The 13,894-nt window shown below is 39.2% G+C and overlaps 1 protein-coding gene across 1 annotated transcript in view; it reads right to left on the bottom strand.

The window, feature by feature from the left end:
* RAI14 (retinoic acid induced 14) overlaps positions 1 to 12,322 on the bottom strand; it is a 187,611-nt gene extending 175,289 nt beyond the window's left edge. The window contains exon 1 of the mRNA XM_044664409.1: positions 12,215 to 12,322. The gene's annotated coding sequence lies outside the window, so the exon portion shown is untranslated. The remainder of the gene's footprint in view (positions 1 to 12,214) is intronic.
* Positions 12,323 to 13,894: the final 1,572 nt, after the last annotated feature.

Raw genomic sequence — 13,894 nt, forward strand, 5'->3', positions numbered from 1 at the left:
GAAGCTCCAGAGTGATCTTATCAGTTTCTTAATGATGGTCTTTAGGCACTGGTAAACTGCATCCAAGCCCTGGTCAAAGCAATGTCCCTCCAGCTGTAGGGTCATATGACTGCAAATATTTCTAAACTCAATACTCTCTTTCAGGTACATGGGAAGGTTTTGCTCTTGACTGAAGGGGGCTCAGGATAGTCTGCTCTATCCAGATGAGCTGCAAAGTATAACAAAGACCAGCATGGTACAAACCAACAGGTGAGCCAGCATGCATGGACCAGGGTCCTTAGGCTGGAGGATGGGTGCTCCCTCCCCACTTCTCACACATCATCTCCTGTCCTCATAGCCATGGGTCCCCCCAAGGGAAGCTCTTTCTCCCTGTAAGAATTTATTTTTTTATATTGTGTATTATTTTTATACCAGCGTTTGGATTATAAAGGCTCAGAATCAGTTCCTATATATTAAGGAGAATTCCTGAGACCCCGCCCACTCAGTCTATAGTCTTGCATTTTCTTTGTCCTTGAGAATCCCAAAGAATGCCTTCCTTTTTAACATAATGTGGTTAATAGATGAAAAGGAGACCTTTCCTGGCCTATGTGAGCAGAGCAGCAGTAGAAATGGGGAGGGGTGGATAGGTTGATGGACCGTCACCTCTTAATCAGCTATCACCAATTAAAGATGTCTTGGGATGCTCAAGGGAGGGGCTGAAAAATGAACTCCTAAAAATCTATTTATTAGACTCCTTAACCCAGCTCAGATTGTCCCTGATATAAGAGAGCCATGGAGACCTGTATCACTTTATAGGTTATGATGCTGGCCTAACCAATAAACTAGATATGATCAAAAAACATATATTCTTATCCAAAAATCAACTTCTCAAAATAATTTTAATCATCAACTCCTGATCCTCCTCTCCCCAGCCTGCTGACCCATAGCCAGGGAAAAGCCGGTCCTCCAGAGCACCTTGGCCCTCCTCCCTGTCCTTTGCTACTACAAGGGCTACTATTTGCTTACTGATACTATACAATAAGAACTCGTAGGAACCAAAGTCACCGTGGGCATTGAGAAATACTGAAATCAAGAATAAGGCAGAATTAGAGTGGCTTTGCACTTCGTGTAGACTCCAAAGAGCAGCCTACCACATTTTGGCTACAGTTCAGAAAGCTGCCATCAAGATGCCTACCACATCATCAGAACAATTTTATCCCTACAAGATAAATGATCCTAATGTGCCTGGCAAAATCTAGTATTCCAGTTTTACCCACAGTATAAAAATAAAAGGCTACCTTTTTCATAACTAACATTGCAACCAACGTTAGAAAGAAAAAAAGGCTTTCTTTAGCAATTCCATCCAATAAGGCATAAGTGGAAAGGAGACAGGGATATGTACAGACCCTATTTTTTTTTTTTTGGAAGAAACATACAAAAGCACTCAAGGTCCGGCAGCCTGCCACCAAATTGTGGAATCTATATCAGCTTGAGTAAGAACCCTATTCTGTTTCTTTTACTAGAGTAGATGTAAACATGGGCTTCCAATGTAATGGAAGTCAAATACCCTTTGTTAAAAGGGGTCTACACTTAAAATAATCAGGGGGATGTTGTGAAGGAAAGAAAGGAAATGTTGTCTAGTTAAGATATGGTTCATAAGCAACTGGCCATTGCCCAAACAAGAAACAGGGGAAAATGGGACAGGACATCTGTAAATTTTTATTTTAAAGACTTTCTTTATTTGAAAGTATCTCTTTAGAATAATTAAATTTCTCTTCTGTCTACCTATGTCAACTGTAAAATGGGGATAATAATAGTATCTACCTCCCAGGGTTGTTGTGAGGATCAAATGAGATCCTATCTGTAAAGTGTTTTAGCGCAGTGCTCCACAATAGGTGCTTAATAAAAGTGTTCCCTTCTCTTCCCTCTCCCTTATATATGTCTTCCTAGATTTAGAGATTCCAGAAGAGAGTCAGTAAAGGGAGGAGAGATGGAAAATAGTTAGAACCAACAATGTATAAAGTCTATACTTCACAGAAGGGTTCAAGAAAGGACACATATGGCAAAAACTCCCAGGACACATGAAAAGAAAACAAACAAATTATGGCTGAAAATGAATCTTCCTTTTAAAAATTCCTAGAAAAGGAAATGGTATTAAAAAACAAACAAAGAACAGCATTAGTCTATTTCTTTACAGAAGAAATAAAATGCTAAGATTTGTTTACCTGAATAGTTTGTAATCATTAGTACAAAACAGATTTCAAAGATACTCCTATATTGGAAAAAGTTAACTGAATGTTACCATCACCTGGATGACCAACCACAGAACTTAAAATATCTGAAGATATTGACAAAGCTTTTCAGATAACTGCATATTTCTCCATGTACACAGTATCCTAAGAGTCTTACATTACAATGATAGTTAAATTTGTGTGTTTATACATCTGTATTTATAGATTATATTATTTATATTTGTTATCTATATTTACATTATGTTTATATATATTATATTGTATATGATATATACTTGCACTTATATATTTCATATTGTATATAATTATTATAATATTATTCACATTTATAATTTATATATATTAGAGCATTGTAAAGTATTAGTAACAAACATTCCAGTTTAACAGATGAGGAAACTGAGGTTCACAAGGTTAAGTGTCCTGTTTAAAGTCAAAAAGTTAGGAAGTGTTAAGAGTGCAAACTAAAATCCTGATACTTTTTAAAAATTTTAAAAATTTTTATTTTTTAGAAAAATTTTCCATGGTTACATGATTCATGTTCTTACTTTCCCCTTCACCATCCCATTCTCCCCTCCCCATAGCTGACATGCATTTCCACATGTGTCATTGATCAAGACCTATTTCCATATTATTGATAGTTGTCCTAGGGTGGTCGTTTCGAGTCTACATCCTCAATCATGTCCTCATCAACCCAAGTGTCCAAGCAGTTGTTTTTCTTCTGTGTTTCTACTCCTGTAGTTCTTCCTCTGAATGTGGGTAGCGTCTTTTCCATAAATCCCTCAGAATTGTCCTGGGTCATTGCATTGCTGCTAGTACAGAAGTCCATAACATTCATAAAATCCTGATATTCTTACTCCAAGGAGTGTGTTTAAAAAAGAAGAAACAAACCACACTGCTTCTCATGTGTCCCTAAAGGAAAAAGCAACCTTGATAGCACCAAAGATACATGTGCCTTGATAGTGTGTCCTACACAATGATCAAAGCTACAACAACCATCCCACTCTACTTCATCAAAGTACACAACTATTAAGTATAGCAGGTGTACTTCATTCATTCATTATAGAAAAGATGAGCTCCCTACTTGTATAAAGTTGCCTCCCTACAGTCCTATAAGATACATGAAAGTAAATTTTACTTACGTTGATATTAAATGTGTGTAGCTTTGTGTGTACTAATAAGCCTCCATAAGGATGGGTTGTTTCAGAGAAGAGATGAAAGGTAGAAAGATCAAATTAGATGCCTATCTTTCCATCATAAGAGACATCTGTGGGCTTCCCCATTCTGATTCGAGGTCATAAGATCTTCCACGACTTAAAAAGTTACTGATGCCTTAGGGGTACAGGGAGCCTACTGTTTCTTGTTATACTAGTCTTTAGGTAGCACTTTATGGGGAATTCTCTTCCATAGGCTTTCTGGCCCTGATGTGGAGAATTTATGTTCTAAAGTCTAGAATTAATCCACTGTCTTACTTCATGCAGTCCATGGCAAGTTTTTATAAAAACAAATTTATAATTACAGCATATACATTATCATAAAGTATAGTGCCATTCTTATTCAAATACAGGGATGACAAGACAATCAGCAACTAATTAATTTAATTTTAAAATCTCATACAAGGTTCTCCATTGTTGGGTTTTTAGGTTTTACTGTGTAGTCTTTGATTTCCCCCCCCCCCCCACTTTGTCAATGTTCGATGATCTAAAATGGAAGAAAAGATTACCCACCTCTGCTCTATAATCTGGAGATTGGAAAGCCATAAGAAATGGTTGACTACTAGTTGAGTTTGCAAGAAATATCCCATAGACAGTACTGCCATGTTTCACATTTAAGAAGAGCATGCCCTAATGGATATCTTCAATTCCTCTCCCTCTTATAGTAAATCAACCTAATGTTCACTTTTCTCAATATTTCAGCCAGAATAAGGAACTGGAGATACTTAGCAGAATTTGGATGAAGTGACAAGTATTCTTGTATTAAAATATTAAGAAAACTAAATTCCTTACTGAATAATCCAATTCCTTTAAAATGAAAATAAAACATTCTATGAAGAACAACCAAAATCTGCCTAGGATTTACAAAGGAAAGAAGCCAAATAAACAAGCCTAATTTTCCCCTTGCCAAATGTAATGCTAAATATAAATAGAGAACACAGAACTGGGGTCCCAATTATCCTGAAATCCACTAAAATGCCAGTTGAAGAACAATTACAACTTAAAATCTTTTCTGGATTGGTGGTTTTATCAGTCCTCAGGCTCTGTCTACACAAATTGACTGTAACTCCTCTTAAAATGTTTAATGGCATAGCCTTCAACAAGAGCTATTTGTGACCAAAAACTCATTGCCTGTACCAAACTGATCACCAGCTCCTCCAACTGTAATTAAACTGGACCTCATGCAACAGCCAGACAGTCCACCAGTCCAAAAATGAAGCCTTTCCAGCTGGGAAGGCCTTTCCAGGGATTGATTGTCTGTTCTGTTAGACCATCACCAATGCACCAGGATAAGGCATCTTGGTAAATCTTTTGCAGACAGTTCAATACATGCTGGATAAACCAATGCTTAGAGAGGCAACATAGGATAGTGGATAAGGGACCCAAGAAGTTAAGATTAAAATTCCACTTTTGACACAAGGTGAGAGGCCATCAGCAAAATCATTTAACTCTCAAAACCTACAGGCAAACACTCTAAGACAAAAAGGAAGAGAAGAATTTCTATCTGGAAAATTTCTATTACAATGTAATCATTTTGGGAGTAGTTAGGTGGCTCAGTAGAATGAGATCCAGGCCTAGACATGTGAGGTCCTGGGTTCAAATCTGACCTCAAATGCTTCCTTAGCTCTGTGACCCTGTCACTTAGCAAGTCACTTAGCCTCCATTGCCTAACTCATACTGTTCTTCTGCCTTGGAACCAATAAATAGTACTGATCCTAAAACAGAAGGTAAACATTTAAAAAAGAATGTAAATATTTTAAGGGCAAGAACAGCATTACTTTTTATTCCTTATTTCGATGCTAGGTCAGAAGTGCTCAATAAAATCTGTGTTAACGGAATGATTTATCACACCAAAGAAATAGTAATATGGGTAAAAAAAATTAAAACTGCCTAAATTAGGCTGAGTAAATATGCCTTGACGCTAACCTAACGAGGTAGGTTTAACAAGATAGGAAAAGGAAGGGACCAGGGAGGGAGAAAAAGAAAAATTCTTTATTATTTTACTTAGGACAAGCCTACTTCCTTCACCAATGGATTGTGTGGTTACCTGAGACATGAATAAATGAAATGTACAAAAAAAAAAGTTAAGACCTCACCTTCAGCCCACCTTTGAAATGACCAATAACTGTGGAGATACAAAATTAGGATCATAGATTTAAGGCTAAAATGAAAAGTTATCTAATTCAATCCCTTCATTTTACAGATGAGGAAACTGAGGCTCAAAAAGGTAAAAAGATTTATAACCAAGTTCATGCAGGTAGAAAGTTAAAGAGTTGGAATTTGAACTTTGGTTCTTTTAACTCCAATCCACCTTTTCCCTCTATAGCACATTGTATATTTCTTTGAATATCACTTATGACAGAAGAGACAGGAATTCAAGATTGCATTCCTTGGGTTTGAGAAAAGAACAGTTTCCAGAAGTAACAAACCCCACAAAGGAAAGATTATGGTATTTAGAAGAAGAAGAGACCTTAGAAATGATCTAGTCTGACTCACTTGTTTTAAAGGTGTAGAAACCAGCCCAGAGATGAAGTGATTGGTCCTACTAGGTCACACAAGCAGCAAGTGGATAATCTGGATCCATTCAAACCCAAATCTTCTGACTCTAAAAGCATTGCTTTCCCCATCATACCACAATGCTTCCATCACATTGTACTTTGCCAGTACAGGAAGGTTTCAATAAATACACTGCCAACTTTGACACTCTTTATTAGTGTCAGCACTCCAGATACACATTACAAAAAAATGAAACCAACTATTCAGCCATTACAAAAAGTATTAACTAGCCAGGTTTTTGGTTTAATCTGCCCACTCTCCCTAACAATATAGACTTGATGTTAGTAAGCATCAGTGGATGGAGAATAACCATAATAATGCCTTACACATATACTCCCATTTTGTTCTGGTCAAAGCTCTTTCAACTTAAATTATTTCATTTAATGTACAGCTCATAAATAAGTCTCCAAGAGAGATTCCTCTTCCCTCATCCAGTTATCTCCCCACCCTTCATACAATATGATTAAACTCAGATTATGTGACTTGCCCAAGGTCACAGTTAGCCCGAAAGCCAAAATCCAAGGCCAAAGTCAAGTATTCTGATTCCTAAATCTAGCCCTGTATCCCCTAACCCTTTCATCTCTGGGCCTATCTTGATTTACAAGAGCATCTTAAAATGAATAAACTAAAAGTGTTCCTAAAGAAATACAAAGGTGTTTTCTTTAAAATATTTAAGATTATTAATTCTTAATTATTCAATAATTTGCACTCTCATAGTGGTTTTGACAGTGAAGTCTGTGACTAAATTTACTAACTTTCTCCAATGGAGTTTGTTGTTAAAGAAGATTGCTACTTTGTTGTAGATAAAAGGAAAAATATATAATACTATGCAGTGGGCAATCTTCCCATGGTTTAAAAACTAAAACGGGTGGCAGCTGGGTAGCTCAGTAGATTGAGAGCCAGGCCTAGAGATGGGAGGTCCTAGGTTCAAATCTGGCCTCAGACACATCCCAGCTGTGTGACCCTGGGCAAGTCACTTGACCCCCATTGCCTAGCCCTTACCACTCTTCTGCCTTGGAGCCAATACACAGTATTGACTCCAAGACGGAAGGTAAGGGTTTAAAAAAAAAAAACTAAAACAAAAACCTGCTCTATATTCAGTAGATTTTTTTTTTTTTGCAGGGGGGAAAGAGGATAATTTGTTTTTTAAAGTCTGTTTTCACTTCATAGACTCTGAATTGTTCAGCTTTTCCAGTCTTCGCAAAGAGAATGCCTTGATCTTGGGATCCTAGCTCATGATTTGAAGTTTGCATACTTCACACTATCTTGATGAATAATTTTGTATAATTGCTGTTAACTGATTCCTTTCAACATTTCTTTCTGGAGATTAAAATGATCGTCCATTCTCCAGTAAGCTCATATACTCATGAACATATCAAAATGGTTTATGGAAAATCTTGGAATTTTATTCTTATCATATTCTTAAAATAACACACTAAGGCTTTCAGATTTTTAGCTCTTTTTTAAAAAAAACTGATTCTTTTCATGGCAGAGTAAGAAAATGTCACTTAAAAAATCATAACAACCCACATTATGCACTAGAGTCTAGACTTTGTCATAATGAAAAGTTAAGGAGTCTGTGTGACAGGTCTCAATACAGTATGTATTTAGGCAGTTTTTCTGTCTTTCTGTTTGTCTAATTTTCCTCCTCCAGCATGAATTACTTATTTGGAAGGAGGAAAAAAGGGGTTGCAGGAGTAGCAGGGATAAATGCACAATAGTTGAGACAATGGAGAGAGTCATATCTGCAAGATACAAAGGTCCAGAGTTTTTTGTTCTTAACAGCTCCCAAGAGGCAGAAGTTGTTTGAGATCAGTGTTTTACTGTTTTGACAGATGCCCTTGTGGAATTGAGAAGTGGGCGAGACTTGTTTATGCATCTCCCATAAGTGAATCTTCTGAAAGATAGGTTACTAAGAAAAGGAAAAGTGGGTGTCCAAAGAGCACAGCCCAAATTTTCTTTTTGGTTCAGGATTACCAAGTGCCGTGTGATCTACATTAAACAATTTTTTAAGTTGATTGTATAGAAGCTAAGCACATGGAAAACTCAATGTGACCACTTCTAGTTATGTTGGTACCACCAGGATCAATTTAAATATTTGTTTTGTGTGTTGAAGCAACATTTAAGAAATAAAATGCTAACTTTAAACGTGGAACATATATTTGAAAAACTATTCAATTCTATTCTGTCATACAGGGCCACAGTTTCCTCATCTATAAATGAAATGGTTGGACCAGATGATCTCTATGGTTTCTTCCACATCTAACATTTTATGGTTCTATGATTTCTATGGAAAATAAATGACACCTAGCATTGATCTCTAGCGTAAAACTGTGTCAAGGGGATATGGGGATGGAATCAGATTCATAGTACATTTGGGAAGATAGAAAATGCTGAAAGAAATCTGCTAGAAATGGCAAGGAAGTGTTTGAATTCCTTTAGACCCACTACAATCACATCATTATAGTCTGCAAAATGTAACTGTCATTATCACAACCATATTTTCCTCTTCTATACACAGTAGAGCTTTATCACAGATCTTATAGAATGTTAAAACTAGAAGGGATTCCACAGGAATCATTTAGTCCAGACCCTTCACTTTTACAGATGAGGAAAGTAAGGCCTTGAGTCACACAGTTTATTGCAAGATCAGGACCAGGACCCAGGCTCCTTCCTTTCTGTCCAGTACTCTCTCTATTTCACAACAGTGTCATCTTGAGCCTACTCCAGTAGTGTCAAATTAAAATGGAAATGGATCCCAAATATTGACTCAGAAAACCACAAATTAACATTATCTTTATCGTATTTTTATTTATTTTGCTAAGCATTTTCCACTCACATTTCAATCTGATTCTGGTCTTACTTGGAAGTTTTGACACCTCTGTTGTAATATACAGCTGGAAAAAACAATTTCCTTGATGTTTTCAAGCCTTAAATGATAGTACTTTGATAGACGAAACCTAGTCAACTTCAGAATTACAGTAACTAGCTATTAAACCTATAATGAAGTAAACTAAAAAAGATTCATTAGTTGATAAAGGGGGTTGAAGCAATCATGTGAAATAATATTAAATAACTTAACATCTGTAAAACAAGAGAGGAGGGAGTTTGAAGCATTTGATACTTAAGGTCCCTTCCAATTCTAAATTTTATGACCAGTCTATTGAGTACTTAGTACCAGTCTGAAGGAATTAGTTCCAAAGGAACATAAATATAAATAGAATTAAAGTCAACAATCATGTCTGATTTATTAATATTGACCTTATTCCCAAATTACAAAGAAAAGCAAACCTATAACTCATTAAAATATTGTTAGTAAAATTTAGCTTGGCACTTGCGACAAAACTGTCTACATAAAGAACTAAATGAACTCTTTAACTAGGCTGGAGACTTGAATTCAATTACAAACTGTGCCATTAACTAGTTGTGTGATCTCAGACAAATTACTTTTTCTCTTCAAGCTTCAGTTTTCTCATCTACAAAATAGAGATAATACTTGTCCCAGCTAACTCACAGTTGCTTCTGAGGATAAAGTGAGATGTTTAATTAGCATTTCACTGAAGGTGGCAGGGCATACAGTAGAGATCCGGTCAACTTCTGAACTAGTAAAACCTAAATTCAAGTCCCACCTCTGACACAGACTGTGACCCAAGTCAAATACTGTGGTTAACACTTCATAGCTCTGGACAATGCTCCATGACAATCAAGTAAGAAAGAAGGTAGTAAAACTTTCCATTGACAGATTCTCTTAAGCTAGGGAGATCCTTGGGGCAATGAAATCTAGACCCACGCCTTAAACCTTTCCTATTGAGGGCAGAGAATGTCTCAGGCCTCTTTTCAACCAAAATCTGCAGACTTGATTTATTCATTGCCTAGGAATATAGATTTAAAATTGGAAGAGGCCTTAGAAGTCACTCCCCCTCATTTTGTTAATGGGAAAACTTAGGCACACATGTAGGCACAGGTTAATTGTTAACCTGAAATGTTAAAGGGTAATGTTAACCCAATACTACATACATACACAAAGAGAAATTTGAACCCAGGTTCCCTGATCCCAGATCCAATCCCACTCTATGTGGAAATACTATTGAAAAGAAGGTGAAAATTTTGAGGCATCAGGGTAATAATAAAAACATAGAACACGAGTAAACTTGAAAGGGTGAATATATAGTATGATAAAAATTCAATAATGAAATCTCAACAAACATTAATTAAAAACTTGAAACAGTCACTCATAAACAGCAGGAAGCAACTGTGACAGAAATCCTGTCCTGTCTATCCTCAGTCTGTTATACAAGCACTGGGTAAGATTACCAGGGTAGGATACAATTCCATAAATAAAGTTTATTACCCAGAAAGATAATGAGACATTTGGTTGATATCATGACAAATAAGCCATTAGATGGCACCCAGGAAGAATATACATATCTCTTAATACCCAAAATGGGTATATGAAGAAACCTATTTCTGAGCTGCTTTTGGTGCTTTTTGGCACTTGTATCCACTCTCTTCTCCATTCAAATCACAGCTGGAAGAAACTCTACTCCAGTTTCTTAATTCCCTTCTGCTATTACTATTGATCTAAGTAACCATTTCCTTCACTAGCTCTAACAAACCAACTCCCCACCACCACCCCATTTTTTTCTCCAAGGATCTGGAAATATTTCCACAAACCAAAGCAGTTTTTCATTCCCCTTTCACATAAGTGAAATTGGAAACACATTAAATCATCTGTCAATATGCAATCCAGAAAAGCAGATCTAAGAAAAACAAATCTAAGACCTCAGAATACAGTTTACTTAAGATGCTACACAAAAATGAAAGTTGCACTGGTCTCGGTTGCAAACAAAAGATACGCCTTGATTTCCCATTAGATACACATGCTTCTGGAAGCAACCTATGACTTCCACGCTTTAAACTTGGCTAAATAGAGTCATTACTCACCCTTTAGCTGCATCCCTCTAGAATCTCTCATTCTACCCACCCCCTTTCTCTCCACCGCAAAAGGGGAATAAAGACACTAAAAAAGGAGTCACCGGTGAATCAGTGGTTACCCGATCTGGCCTTAGCACGTCTGCCTGCCTGCACAACCAGACAATTCCGGACTGAAACAAACTTCATACAAAGCGGCACCAAGTCAGCAGCAGTCAGGACAGTACTTTGCTGACCGAGCACCCACTTCCCCAGCAAAATCCAAACCAAGTCCTGGCTACTTAAGAAGCTTGCAGATATTCCTCCTATCCCAAGAGACAACTTTTTCACCTCTTAAAATCTATAGAGAGGTAAAGAAAGAGAAGGGGGGGGGGAGAGTAAGAAAGGGAAAAGAGAAGACGCCTCACCACACCACCAGTCTGCAAACCAAGGCTGAGTTCTTGAGAAAGCCTAAAGGGGCGATCAGAAGTCGAAAGAGAACAATAGGCAAGGCTGAGCTGTAGAAGCCCCCTTAGTGGGTAGCAGGCGGGCTACTATTCCTTCTAAAGAGCTCCCTTCTCAATCTCCTCAAACTTCAGCAGACTGGAAGAGATGTGAGCCGAGGGGAGGTCAGGGGAGGGGATCTTGGCATCGGAGTCTTCCGACCGGACAGGAGCTGGGTGCAGAGAAAGGCAGCTGGCCAACCCACGGAGGGAGAGCAGGTGGGGAAGGGGTCGCCTACACCCAACCTCTCTCCCTTACCCCCTCCCCGCTTTGTAATTCATTCCCGCCCCACTCCCCCAATCCAGATGAACTCTGGCAAATCCTTCGCAGTGGGACTGCTGGGGGCGGGGAGGGGGGGGGCAGGTAAAGGCTGTGGAAGAAGATCCTTCTCTAAACTTTGCCTTGCTCCCTTTGCCCATCCCTTAAACTAAGTAAGCCACCTTTTCTCTTTCCTCTCAAACTGAACCGATCCCACTTTGCAAGGGAGAGAAAGCTCCCTCTCACCCCTTCCCTTTCCCATCTCTCAGCAGCCGAGGGAGGAGGAAGAAGGGAGAGTTGGTACCTCCTTGCCTCCAAGTCTCCCTCTGCTCCACAATGAGGCGTCGCTATCGCAATCCGCCTCCTTTCCCCGGGCTCCACTGTCCCGCAGCTCCATTCGCTCCCGCTCCAGACACAAAGAGAGGGAGAGACACTATAGGGCGCCGGCACTGCCCCCTGGGAGGGGGGAGGCAAGGAAGAGGGGGAACGGACCTAGGGTGAGAACGTCGGGTAAGTCCCAAGGTCTCAGCTCCAGACACTCACCGCAAAGAAGCAGCTCCCGGCCCGCCGGCAATGTAAGCCCGCCAGGGAAAAGGGGAGAGCCACACAGACGCCCGCCAACCGCTTCCCTAAGGAAGCTGCTACAGCTGCGCCTGCTTCCTTCTCCTTCTCCTCTTCGTCTTCCTCCTCCTCTTCTTCCTCCTCCACCTCCTCCTCCTCCTCCTCCTCCTCTGCTTTCTCCACCTCCCTCCCGCGGCTGCGGGTGGTCAGTGGGCGCCTCGGCTCCCTGGGCTGGGCGGGGGCAGCGGCAGTACCACCACGTGGCCGCCAGGCGCCGGCCCCCGCCGACCTGGAGCAGGAGAGCGAGGGGAGGTGCTTGCCATTCCCCACCCCTTCCACCCGGCCGGCCGGCTGGGCCAAAAATTCCTCGAGTCAGGTGACCCAGAGCTGGGCACTGGGTCCGGACCTGACGGAGGTACTCGGGGACTCGTCCTGAACCACTGAGTTTTGCAGCCAGTTCCTCACTGCTTTGCATTAACTTCGCGGAAGAGTGTTTCTTTCTGCACCACTATATTCATCTTTCACGAAGTTAGGAAAAACTAAGGTTGCCTTTGAACATCGGGTTTTAGAATCAATCAAAAAACATTTATTAAATGCTTGTTATGGGCTTGGCCCTGAATTAAGGCTGAGGCATAACCAAAGTGAACCATAAACAGAAGGTCAAAATGGACTATCCCTTCTTAAGAGTTGAAATTGTGAAATTGTGAAACAGAACCTCAAGGGGAAAAAAAACTAGATAGAGGAAGTTTGGATCAGAACCAAGGCTTTAAGTACATTATCTAAAATGATTCAACTAAATGAATTTGGAATATTCTCTGACTGGAGCCACTATTTTATCTCTTGCACTGCTACAAGTCAGCAGTACTACAGAATAAGAGACATTTTGAAGTTGGAAGAGAAAATATTTGAAATGAAAAATCTCTATTATTCCTCTTCCTCTCCAATCCAGGATGTTACAGTAGGCTTTGGCTGAATTTTAGGAATAGGGACTAACTCTTAGGCTTTCTCTCCCTGATTGTGCTTCGGGATCATTTGCCAAGGAATCTAACTAACCTCCCTTTTATATACACGTGTAACCCCTTTTAAACCAGTCTCCTCTTGACAGATTGGGCTTCGTCTTGAGGGCTTTCTTTTTAGATCATGGGCTTCATGTCATAGATACCCCTTTGACAGTCTAGTGAATTCTTTGAACCTCTTCACTGGATAATATTTTCTACTAAATTTCAGTTAGAGGTTAGTGAAAATAAAGATGTATTTTTTCCCCCCATCTAAGATCACGGACCCCAGGCCAAATGCCTCTGCTCTTCACAACAATCTGTATGATGGATGGCACTATCCCAGTTGAGATCCTGATCCTGATTACTGAATTTAGCTCCCAGTAGAATGTGGATAGGGATTGTTTTCCCTCCTTTTTGGTATCCCATCACTTTGCACAGTATGTTGCAGATAGTAAACTCTCCATACATGCTTTTCGACTGAGTAAATTACTTCTAGTTTTGGTATGGGGTATTCAGTCCTCTATCAAGAAGCTTGGGATAATAAGATAAAACATAAAACAGATTTTTATTAAAATACAGCAATTACAGAAAATTTCACTTAATCATTGAATTTAAATTTGTAACATCTAAGGGGTCATTTAATCTAACCTCTCTGCCAGATAAG

This window comes from Gracilinanus agilis, chromosome 1 (genome assembly GCF_016433145.1).
Source record: "Gracilinanus agilis isolate LMUSP501 chromosome 1, AgileGrace, whole genome shotgun sequence".
NCBI classification, from domain to species: domain Eukaryota; kingdom Metazoa; phylum Chordata; class Mammalia; order Didelphimorphia; family Didelphidae; genus Gracilinanus; species Gracilinanus agilis.